We start from the raw sequence: 12,218 nt of genomic DNA, 5'->3' as shown, positions 1-12,218 counted from the left end.
ACTAGCTACCACCACTGCACCTCCACCTGCCTCAGAGCCCATTTACCACCTCGTGCACCGCCTTTTTCAGCAGCTAGACTAGATAGAGCGCCACAACCAACGGTGATATGCGAGATCTGAGCATCGCAACAAGCGACGCTATGAGCATTTAAAGTTGTTGCTCCGTACTGGTCACCATGACATTCCCTCTGAGCCTGACACACCATCAGAGCCATCTGAAGAGGAGGCAGACGAGTATGAGGAGGAGGCACCTACCCAAGCCAAGCAGGGAAGACCAGAGCAGGCTGCGCCACAGCATGAGGAGCCACACCAGATCCAGGCTGCAGACCCGGAGATTCCTCTCCAGTCAGCACCTCCACTGCATCAAACAGATCCTCCTACACTTATCCAGCCTGCAAACCTTCAGGCCACCACAGAGACTCCAGCAGCCCATCCTTCCGGTGATGACACTTCTTCACACCCAGCTTGAGTGAGCATCGAGGACGATGCTATATTTTAAGTGTGGGGAGGTCGCCATCCCTGGCTTATCTTTTTGGTGAACCACTACAGACTCTTCTATCTTATTTTGTTTATTTTTCTGTATTTTTATTTTTATTTTTATTTTTTTCAGCACTTGCACATTGTTCTTTTGCCGTATTTTTACTTTATTTTTTGCATTTTGCACTTTAATTTATATCTTAGGCATTTAGTTTAGTTTGCAATTCTAAACTTATTAGTTATAGAATATGTGGATTAATTAGTATAGTTTACCCTTTTAGCATATAATAGTTTGATTTAATAAAAAGAAGTAAACTAAAGACTTTAACATAATCAAACATCCACACACCTTGTATATATAGCATTACATGTTAGTTGGTTAACAACATTTCTTCAAGGAGGAACACTAAGATTTTAAGGGCCACTCTAAGATTTATATTGAGAATAATGGGAACTCTTGATTTCTACTTGCATGACATACATAACTGATATATGATTTCTGAGCTAGAGAACACACAGCCTGTGAGTTTTGAGCTTAATTGTATGGTTACATTCAAACCATAAATTTCATTCCTGTGTGTTTTGCCCTTCTTTTTCATCCTGATGTTCTTTACTTTGTTTTAATCTATATGTCCAATATAGAATATAGATACGTACCAAGAGATGATTGAGGCCATCGTTTGAATTTTTCCTCACTTATCCCAATTTAGCCTACCTTTTACATCACCCTTGTTAGCCCCCTTGAGCTTTTTAATCCCCTCTTGTTCTATAACCACATTACTAGCCTTAAGCAGAAAAACAAAATAAAAATTCCAAGTTGAATCCTTGGTTAGCTTAAGATAGATATTGTGTACAATTTAAGTGTGGAAAATTTTATGGGAACATGGGATGATAGAAACAAAGTAGGGATTTAAAATGAATAAGTTATTTCAGAAATTTGGGAAGCATCCTCATGTGAAATCAAAATAACTAAATTACCATGTGCATAAAAAAAATAATTTTATATTTTCAGTATTTAAATAAGGGGATACAAAAATTCCCCAAATGCAAAATAAAAAGAATCAATACACGTGGGACAAAATTTCAAAATTAAATTTAATGCATGAGCTTGTAATACAAAGTGGAAAATTTTGGGTAAATAGGTAAAAGAACTTTAAATTATATAAAGTATGTATGTTAGGTGAGATCTTAGACTAATCAAGGATTCACTTTGTTAGCTCACATAGCCTTATACATATACCCTTACCTTTACCCTGGCCCCATTATAACCTTGAAAAGACCTCATGATTTTTGTATGACTGTATTCCATAATTGTTGATTGGTTAGATGAAGAACAAAGTTTTAGAAAGCAAGGATAGAAAAAGAATAGAGTGATTAACCCAATAAACACTGAGCGACTAGAGAGTAAACACAAAAATCCAGTGAGGGTTCAATAGCTCATCACCATATATCTCTGCTTAATTGTTAATTGTCTTGCAGGTTTGTGAAATACTTTTACCCATCTCAATTGTAAAAGTGCTTCAACAATATCTAGGGTCTGGCTATGTATATATGATTCCTTGAAAATATGAAACAAATTAACCACATGTAAGCTTTATATATATAGGTGGATAATAACTAAAGTTACATGATTCATGTAGGTAGTTTGCATTTAGAATAGAATGCATTGCATGAGATTCCACCATTCTAACTTTACCCGTTCTCTTGGATTTAGCATGAGGACATGCTATTGTTTAAGTGTGGGGAGGTTGATAAACCCATATTTTATGATGTATTTTGTGCTTAATTTAAGTAATTTATTCAATCCTTCACCCACTTATTCATGTAAATTGCATGGTTTTACTTTCCTTTCCTTATTATGTGATATATGTGAAAAACATGTTTTCTATGCTTTAAAAATATTAATTTTAATTACCCTTTATTACCATTCGATGCCGTGATTCGTGTGTTAAGTATTTTCAGATCTCCTAAGGCAGGAATGGCTTAGAAGACAGAAAGGAAATATACAAAAATGGAAGGAAAGCACAAAAATAGAGTTTTGAAGAAAAGGGGCAGCGACGCGAACGCATAGACGACGCGGCCGCGTGCCTAGCGCGAAAAGGCATCGACGCGAATGCGTGACTGATGCGGACGCGTGCCTTGAGCAAAACGCAAATGACACGTACTCATAACCGAAGTGAACGCGTGACAAAGAAAACTCTCAGATGACACGAATGCGTGACAAACGCCACGCACCAGAATCTGCAGAAAACGCCCCCAGCGGTTTCTGGACCCTTTTTCGGCCCAATTCTGAATCCAGAAATACAGAATATAAGCCAGAGAATGGAGGAATCAAAAGAGAGGACGGATCATGCTTTCATATTCATAATTTTAGGATTAGATGTAGTTTTTAGAGAGAGAGGTTCTCTCCTCTCTCTTAGGATTTAGGATTTTAGGATTTCTATTAGTTTAGTTCATTTCATCTTCAGTCACAGGTTCAATATTCTTTTTACTTTATATTTCTCTTCTACTATCAGATACTTTAATGCTTTTATTTGTTAATTACTTATGTTGCCAAATTGGCTTATGCTACATTCATGTTATGATTTTCTTAATTAATATTATTTGAGGTGTTTCAGTTTATGATTGTTTTATTCTATTTATGAATGCTTTTAATTTAATTTAGATATTTTCTTCCTTTTGGCTTTGGTTAAGTAATTGGTAACACTTGAGTTATCAAACTCATCCTGATTGATAATTGTTATTTTTGCTAATTGAATTGAATTCCAATAACTCTAGTCCTTTCTTAGGGATTGGCTAGGATCTGAACATCAAACTAATTAGTCCACTTGACTTTCCTTTGCTTTAGTAAAGGTTAACTAAGTGGGATTAAAACTCAATTCTCATCACCATCGATAAGGATAACTAGGATAGGACTTCTAAATTCTTATACCTTGCCAAGAGATTTTATAATTAATTTATTTTTTTTATTTAAATTACTTGCTCCTTATTTCAAAAACCCCCAATTTACAAAACTCATAACCAATAATAAGAACATACCGCCCTGCAATTCCTTGAGAGATGACCCGAGGTTTGAATACTTCGGTTATAAATTTTAAAGGGGTTTGTTACTTGTGACAACCAAAAGTTTTGCACGAAAGGATTCTCTGTTGGTTTAGAAACTATACTTACAATGCAATAATATATTTGTGAATTTCTTTACCGATAGAAAATCCGATCGTCAATGACACCTCCACGTACGCGGAATATGGCATGTGTACACGGGACCCTATTTTCAACAATATTGTGATTTTGTGATTTAAACATGATTTCAAACTTTTAAATGTCTACTTGTACTCTCTAAGACCTAAAACTTAGTTTTAACCATAGTGAAGGAGTTGAACCTTGAAGAGGTGGTAACTTGGAGGGGAAGAAATACTGTAAAGTGGTGAATTTAAGCTTGAGAAGTGCTAAAACACTAAATGTGTGATGATTAATGGCTAAGAAAATATTGAATGATTGAATCTAAATGATTATTTAGCTTAAGCACTTCTTTTTATCTGAGATACGAGTTTTCTTGGGTAGATGCAGTAGCTTGCCACCACTTGCTCTGGGTTCAGACTCGATACTCTGTTGACCCTACGTCGCAAGATGTGGCTAGGCAGTTTAACTCCCCGAAAATTCCCCCAATGAGTTGAATTTGATAAATGATTGAGAACAAGCTATGCATAGACTCTTGGGGATGCACGCACGAGGGACTGTCCAAGGTTAGCTACTGGACATGTAAGGTTTGGCTTGATAACCGACAGATAAGACTCATGAGCTATAGGGCATACATACCTCATATGCATTTGTCTATTTTGTTTGATTGTGCATTATTTGGGTTTGCATTTATGATTACTATGCTTATTTGCTATAATTGCTACCTGCTGTAACTGTATCCTACTTATGTTTTTTTTTTGTCTATTTTTTTTTGTCTGTGCAACTGAGATGTCCCTTGTTTGGTGGAGGAGTGACGAGGACAGTTCCACCGGAGTTTTGGAGGTTCGGAGGAAGGCGAGAATCTGAGGGAATAAGTTAGAATCAAGTTAGAATTGAGTTAGGATTAAGATCTTTAGACAACTACCCTGCTTATGGTTTTCAACTTTAATCTTTAAGTTTTAAATCTAAGTGTTGGAGTTCTAGGATCGTCTCTGGCTTTTTTGGGACCTTATATATTATGTATGTGGGCACCATTACCATGCTGAGAACCTCCAGTTCTCATTCCATACATATATTTGTGATTTTCGTATGCAGGTCGAGAGGCACCTCGTTAGGCATATGGAGTTTCCCTTATAGGTGAAGTCGGGTTGCTGTATTTTGATAGTTGGGATATATATATATATATATACTTATGTAAATATTCTCTGGCCAGCTTTGGTTTCACAGGTTGGGCCTGGAGTTTGATATCATGTATTCTTTGACTCCCTGCTCTTATTGTATATAAGTATTTGTACTTTTCTTCGTACGCAAAATTTTGTTACGTGAGCGTTGCGCTTTTTTTTCACAATTTTGTTTAAGCTTTCCTTCAAGGCTCCTCGATTATTAAATTTCTTCAACTATTATTACGTATATATTTTATTTTTAGAGGTCGTAATACCACACCACTTTTATTTTACGGCTTAAGCATAAAGTTTTATGTGGTAGGGTGTTACAAGAAGCGATCGGGAGCAAATGGGTATTTTGCATCAAACATAATGTTGATGGTACAATCCAAAAGCACAAAGCCAGGCTAGTCGCTCAGGAGTTCTCCCAAAGGCTTGGGTTCGACTTTACTAAGACTTATAGTTCAGTTATGAAGCCAACCTCAATCAGAATTATGCTGTCCATAGCTTTGGCAAAGTCTTAGAACATTCGGCAGCTTGACATTAACAACGCCTTTCTACATGGTGAGCTTATAGAAGATGTCTACATGAAGTAGCCGCAAGGATACAAATTAAAGAAGGTGATGACATGCTAGTGTGCAAGCTCAACAAAGCTCTTTATGGCCTGAAGAAGGCTCCAAGAGCGTGGTATTTCAGATTCTCCACAACCTTGCGAGATCTTGGTTTCTCCGCCACCAAGTTAGACATTTCTATTTTTGTGAAGCACTATTAGTCCTCAATTACTTATGTTTTGATCTATGTCGATGACATCATCATCACAGGCAGTTCAAATGAGGTAATTTTAGTCGTTACTCAGAACTTGAACTTTGCTTTTGCTTTAAAAGATATGGGAGACTTGCACTACTTTTTGGAAATTCAAGTCCATCGAACCAATGATGGAGGCTTAATAATGACTCAAGGGAAGTATATACAGGATATGTTCTGTAAAGCAAGCATGGTAGGGTGTAAATCCTGGCATATGCCACTACCATCCACTGTGAAGATTAGAGCTACCGGAGGGGTAGTGTTCAATGATCTCCACCTCTATCGGTCAGTAGTGAGCAGTCTATAGTATCTCACTATTACTAGACCTGAACTGTTATATAGGGTTAATAAAGTTGCTCAGTTTATGCAAAATTCCTTAGAAGATCACTGAAAATTGGTAAAGAGGATCCTACGGTATGTAAGTGGTACTGTAACCTATGGCCTCAAGCTCAGCAAAGATAATTTGATGTTGTTGTCATCCTACTATAATTCTGATTGGGGAGGAGATCCTAATGACAGAAAATCGATTGGTGGTTTCTATGTATACTTGGGTAAGAATTTAATTTCTTGGCAATCAAAGAAGCAGGGTGTAGTGGCAAGATCAAGCACTGAAGCAGAATACAGGATCTTAACAGATTTAGTGGCTGAACTAATCTAGATCAAGGGATTGATGAGTGAATTAAAGTGGAATGCTGCAGAAGCTCCAATTGCCTATTGTAACAATCAAAGTGCAGTTCTCTGGGCAGTCAATCCTATCTTGCACTCAAAATCTAAGCACTTTGAGATTGATTTACATTTTGTGCGAGACTATGTAACAAAGAATGTGATCCGAGTCAGTCATGTACCTAGTTCGGTCTAAATTGTTAATACACACACCAAGGCATTACCCTTAGCTGCTTTTCTTGACTTAAGGGTCAAATTCAAGGTGCATAATTTTAAAAATTCAACATCCTTGAGTTTGAGGGAAAATGATGGAGAGAATGAGCAAGAGAAAGTTAGTTACACATAACTGTCACATTGTTAAGCATTGTTATTAGTATCTATTAGTATTGTTAAGTCTCTACTGAGTCAGCTAAATTAATTGTATTCTAGAAGCTTCTAATTTGTGTCTATAAATAATGTAAGAGAGGCATCATAACTTGATTCTGTAGTTTAATTCATCATCTCCAATATAATAGTCCGTACTCCCTAGTATTCTCTTCTCTCTTTCTAATTTCTTGTTTTTCTTGCTCTCTCACTCACTCACTATGGTACCTTTCAATAATAATAATAATAATAAATTATTAAAAATGTGATGCTAATTATTGAATTCATAAAAAATTAATAATTCTATAATTTATTGGAATAAACAAGCTTTTAAGTTTATTTAAAATAAGTAATTTTTTTTTTAAATTTTGGGATAAACTGATAATAATGAGGTTGAATTTTATAATAAGTAATTTTATTATTATATTTCATAACTTTTATAAACACTCAATTTATTATTTTCTTCAAGTGTTTCTCTTCCAAAATTTATTTGTTTATCGTAAAAACATTTCTTTCTTTAATTCTCTACAAAATTTATGGATTTTTATTCCAAAATTTTTATATATATCTAAAAAATTTATATATATATATATTCTATTTTTTTTTTTTCTAATTTATTTTCCTTCTTTACAAGATTTTTAAAAATATAAAAAAAAAAAGAAAGAAAATGCAAAAGAAGGAAGACAATACGTAGAAGAAGAAGGATTGGAGAAGAAGAAGATTTGAAAAAAAAAGAAAGACATAGAAGATGAAAGACGAGGTGAAGAATACACAACGCAAAAGAAGAAAACATAAGAAGAAAAATGAGAAAAAAATAGAAACAAAGTGCATGGTTGATTGGTTGGTTACGTTGGATTAAACGGATTAAACGCATATGAATGTATGACAAAGAAAAAACAATAAATGATTATTATAAGTGTTTGGTTAAACTTAAATACAAAAATGGCTTGATCACGTGCTTGATCGAATTTGATTAAAAGAAATTAATGGACTTATTGTAAAATTGAATGTCAAAAGCAAACAGTGTCAAAAGTAGACAAATAGTGTTGTATATATGTATAAAAGGGTGATGTTAAGTAGTTAAAGAATAATTATAATATAAAAATATTACGTAAAAATTTTCATTCTCTTAATAAGTAAGTGATATACATCTTTTTATTATTTATTCTTCTTATCACCTATCATTTTGCTGTATGTTTGGAGTCATTAATGTTCTTTTTAAATCAATTTCAGTTTCTTCTAAATTAAATCTTTAACATCTCTCAATCACGTTATTATCCATTAAAATGCAATAATTCTTTACAAAAATTATGGAAGTTAAATTAAAAATTTTTAACAACTTCTAATATATAATTTATGTTTTACGTAAAGACTATTAAAAAATAAAAAATAAAATATAAAATATATAATATAAACAAAAATTAAAAAATAAATTTTTAAAAATAATTATTAACTCGTTATATTAAAATCAATAAATAAGCATACATACGAATATTAAATAAAAATATTAAAATAATTAAAATCATGACCTATTAGTACATATATGAGATAATTTGAAAAATACAATAAGACGTATAGTTTAAAATTTGATAATATTAATTATAAAAATTTATTAATTATAGACATCATATGTATGAAATTATGAATATTATGAGTATAAAATTATGGATGTTATTAATATGAAATTATGGATGTTATGTGTATGAATTTATGGATGTTATAAGTAAATTTATCAATTGAATAAATTAATTTAAGAATTTGATATTTTTTTAAATTCAATTATGATAAAATTTAAAAATATCTGTGTTAATTTTATAGTTACTTATGCAATAAGTAAAAAATGATATGTGTATGGATATAATATCTAATAAATATGAATTTAATTTTTAGATGTTAGTTGTATGTAATTATGGATGTTATGTATATAAACGTATGAATGTTATATGTATGAACTTAGTTAGTACAATATAATTATAAATGCACATAAAAACACAAAAAAAAAAAGTTAAACCAGTTTATTACTATACCTCATCAAAGCTAGTATAGTTTTCCATATTCTCGAAAATTGATTGACTGACAACAACCTCGTCGGGTGAGTCTATCTGTTGTTCAAATTATTCAGCACTTTCTACCATAGGTACCGTATTAAGGTTGAATTCAAATGCCATACTATTTGTAACACCCTCACTACCAGAATGTCACGCTTCTGGCTGCGCCACTCTGATAGAAAGAAGTATTACGACTACTTTACATACTAAATATTAAAATAGGAGCCTGTGACTCAACACCGTATCGCTGATTTCTTTGAAAACCGGAAACAAATACTTTATCTAAAAAAAACAAGCAGGCATAAATTCATATACATGACTTCTTTCATAATATCTTTTAATATAATATATATAAATCATACAACTCCTATCCCTCTTGCAAAAATTGTAATAACAAAGACGAGGGAAGAAAATAATCTAATTAATACAACATATATAACTAAACGGAGTTTAACTCTTCTTAATGCTTCTTCATTCGGTTCCTGAAAAGGTAAAGCTGTAGGGGGTGAGAACCTAACCACACGGTCTCACCACGGGGTTTCAAAGTTGTCATAAGAAGATATTTCAATAAGAAAACTGCTTTCAAATTCAGTGATTATCATTGCCTTGTGAATCCTTTTAAAATCCAATAGCTAATCGTTTAAAACCTTTTCAAAGAAACAATGTTCAATATTTTCAGAAATCCAAAGTCTTTCTTTTCTCATAAGCAAATCTCAATCAGAAACCAACCACGCAATCAAACCACACAATCATTTATTCAGCACCAAAAGTTCATTCTCAAATGTAACACGCCAGGGCAAACACAGGCAAGACAGACAAGGAAAGCACAAGTAGGAAGCAGTTACAGCAAATAGTTCAAGTAGCAGTTAGGAACAGTTTAGCAATTAGGCAAACCAAAATAAGTTCAAACCCAAGCAAAGCATACAAATGCATATGATGCATGCCTGTCCTATGGCTGATGAGGCTCATCTGTCGGTTATCCAGCCAACCCGACAAGTCTGAATTGTACTTAGACTGTCCCCCGACGTGCATCCCCAAGAGCCTATGCATAACTTTTTCTCAAATAATCAATATTACTCAATGGGGGTAACATTCCCGGAAATTTATATAGTGCCCGGTCACACACTTACATCGTAGGGTCAACAGAGTATCGAGTTTTCAACCTGGTACACGTGGTGGCAAGCCACGGCACTTAATCCAGGGAACCTCGTATCTCAGATATTTCAAATTCATAAGCCACATATCTCAACATCATAATCATTCATCAATCCAAACCTCATTTCCAAATTCATTCAAAAGCCATATTTCAAAGAAAATTCTCGTTAATCCTCTTTCCATTCCGTTCATTAACAATCTCAATTCCAAAGTATAATTCTTTCTTTGATAAATAGATTATTCTTAAAACATATAATGTTTGAAAATAAATCTTTTTAGTTAATTACTTCAAATAAAACTTCCAATTTTATAAAATTTCGGCAGCATCTCCTCTAAAACTCGAACTTTGTCACCCTGTTCGGGTCCCATCCAAACATTTCTCAAACCTTTTCCAAACCTCAATCATTTTTCAAGATTCAGCTAGTTCCAATATCAAATTATTTTCAAAGCGAATCAGTGTCCATAATAAATCTCTTTTTAAAATCAAACCAGCTCAAATACTAAATCATTTATAAAGTCACTACTCAAAATTAAACCATTTCCAAAGTTAATCCAGTTTCATATTCCAAATCGTTTCCAAAACCAATTCCTTTACATTATCGAAAATAGCTTCAAAACCAAGAAAAGCCATTTTTCATAATAATCAACTAAATAACCTTTCAAACTAATTTCTTTTCAGCAATCACAAACTACTCAGGCAATCAAGCAATCAGTCATTCAATCCAGCAAACAACCACATTTAAAAGACAATTATAATCACAAACATATGTTCTCTCACATTAATATCTAGTTATCACAACTCTGTAATATAAATTAGATTTTAAGAAAACCCCTACCTCAATTTAGTCAAAGCTCAGTAATTAGACTCATCAATTCCTCTTTTGTTTATTTTCAATTTTACAGCAGCGGCCGCAACCTTGTTTATTTTCAGACAATATCAACAGCAGCATCAAGAATCGCGGCAACAACACTTTTCTGACATAAATTGGAATTTAAAGCGAAATTGATATCGAGAGGAATAGAACGAAATTAGTAATGGAACATTTATGATAAATTGAAACAGAATCAAATAACCTCACCACGAGAAACAAAGCTCCGGCAGGCGGAAAATACCGATCAGGCGGCAGCTCCGGCACTCCCCGAAGCTCCGGTGGTTCAATAACAACCTTAATTTCGACGCGCAAATACCGAAACCCAAACCTACGGTACCAGCATCTCAGAATCTCCAACAGATTGCAACAGAACATTGATTTCAATAAGTTTCAGAAACAAAGTGCTTACCAAGAAGACAGGGGTTCCGGCGGCAGTTTCCAACATACACAGGCTTCAAAGGCGGTTTTCGGTGGCAGCAGCGCTCTCCGACGGCAGAGGTGCGGCCAGAAGTCACGGCCAGAAGCTTCGGAGGCGGCGGATTTGATGAGGATGGCCGGTGATAGGAGCGGCAACTGCGCGCGGTGGCTGGACAGGTCTCGATCCTCCCTTCCTCCCGGATCTCTCTCCTCTGCCTCACCCATGTACGACGACGTTGACAGCTGCAGCAATGGCGACGGACTTCGTGGCGGGGACGGTGGCTGTGACAGGAAAGGCGAGCAGCGGCGATGAAGGCGTGGCGGTTCCAAGCCTGCGACTTCCCTTCACTCGCGAGCCATCTCTTCTCGCGATCTCAACAGCGACAGCGAGCAGAAGCGGCAGCTTCCTGGACGGCGGCGGTGGCGCAAACAGCAGGACGCAGCGGCAGCGGCGGTCCGCGATGATGGCGCGACACCTCCACCGGCGCTCCCCTCTCTCGGATCTCCCTTCCCTGTTTCCTTCTTTCTTTCTTTCTTTCATTTCTTTCTTTCTTTTTTTTTCTTTTCTTGCTTTCTAGTGCTGCTGCCATATGTGTGGTTAGAAAGGGGAAACAAGGGCGGCTAGGGTAGGTTAGAAGGAATTAGGGATTATTGCCTCAACTAAGGTTTCATTTGGGAATTTAGAATTAGAGTAAAATTCATATGAGTAATATAACAATTTTATAAAATTAAGAGTAATAGGATAATTAAAAACCTGTTTTAATCCAACACTAATATTTATTAAAAATACTATTTAATTATCAATTTATAAATTATTCTCAAATAAATAATTCTAATTCGATGACTATAGATAATATAATTAATTTTCTTTATTCATAAAAATTAAAGTATTAATTTCTAGAATCACAATTATTTAAATCAAATCATATAAGTTCTTATTATTTTACGATTCCTAAACTTTATAATTTAAATATGCAAATTACCCAATAATTGTAAAATTAGATAAAATTTTTAATTTAATTATCAAAAATTGATTTAATTAGTTTTAATAAAATAATTTCTGAAATTTAAATCTT

Source organism: Arachis hypogaea, chromosome 12 (genome assembly GCF_003086295.3).
Source record: "Arachis hypogaea cultivar Tifrunner chromosome 12, arahy.Tifrunner.gnm2.J5K5, whole genome shotgun sequence".
Classification (NCBI taxonomy): Eukaryota; Viridiplantae; Streptophyta; class Magnoliopsida; order Fabales; family Fabaceae; genus Arachis; species Arachis hypogaea.
This window is presented reverse-complemented; position numbering follows the sequence as displayed.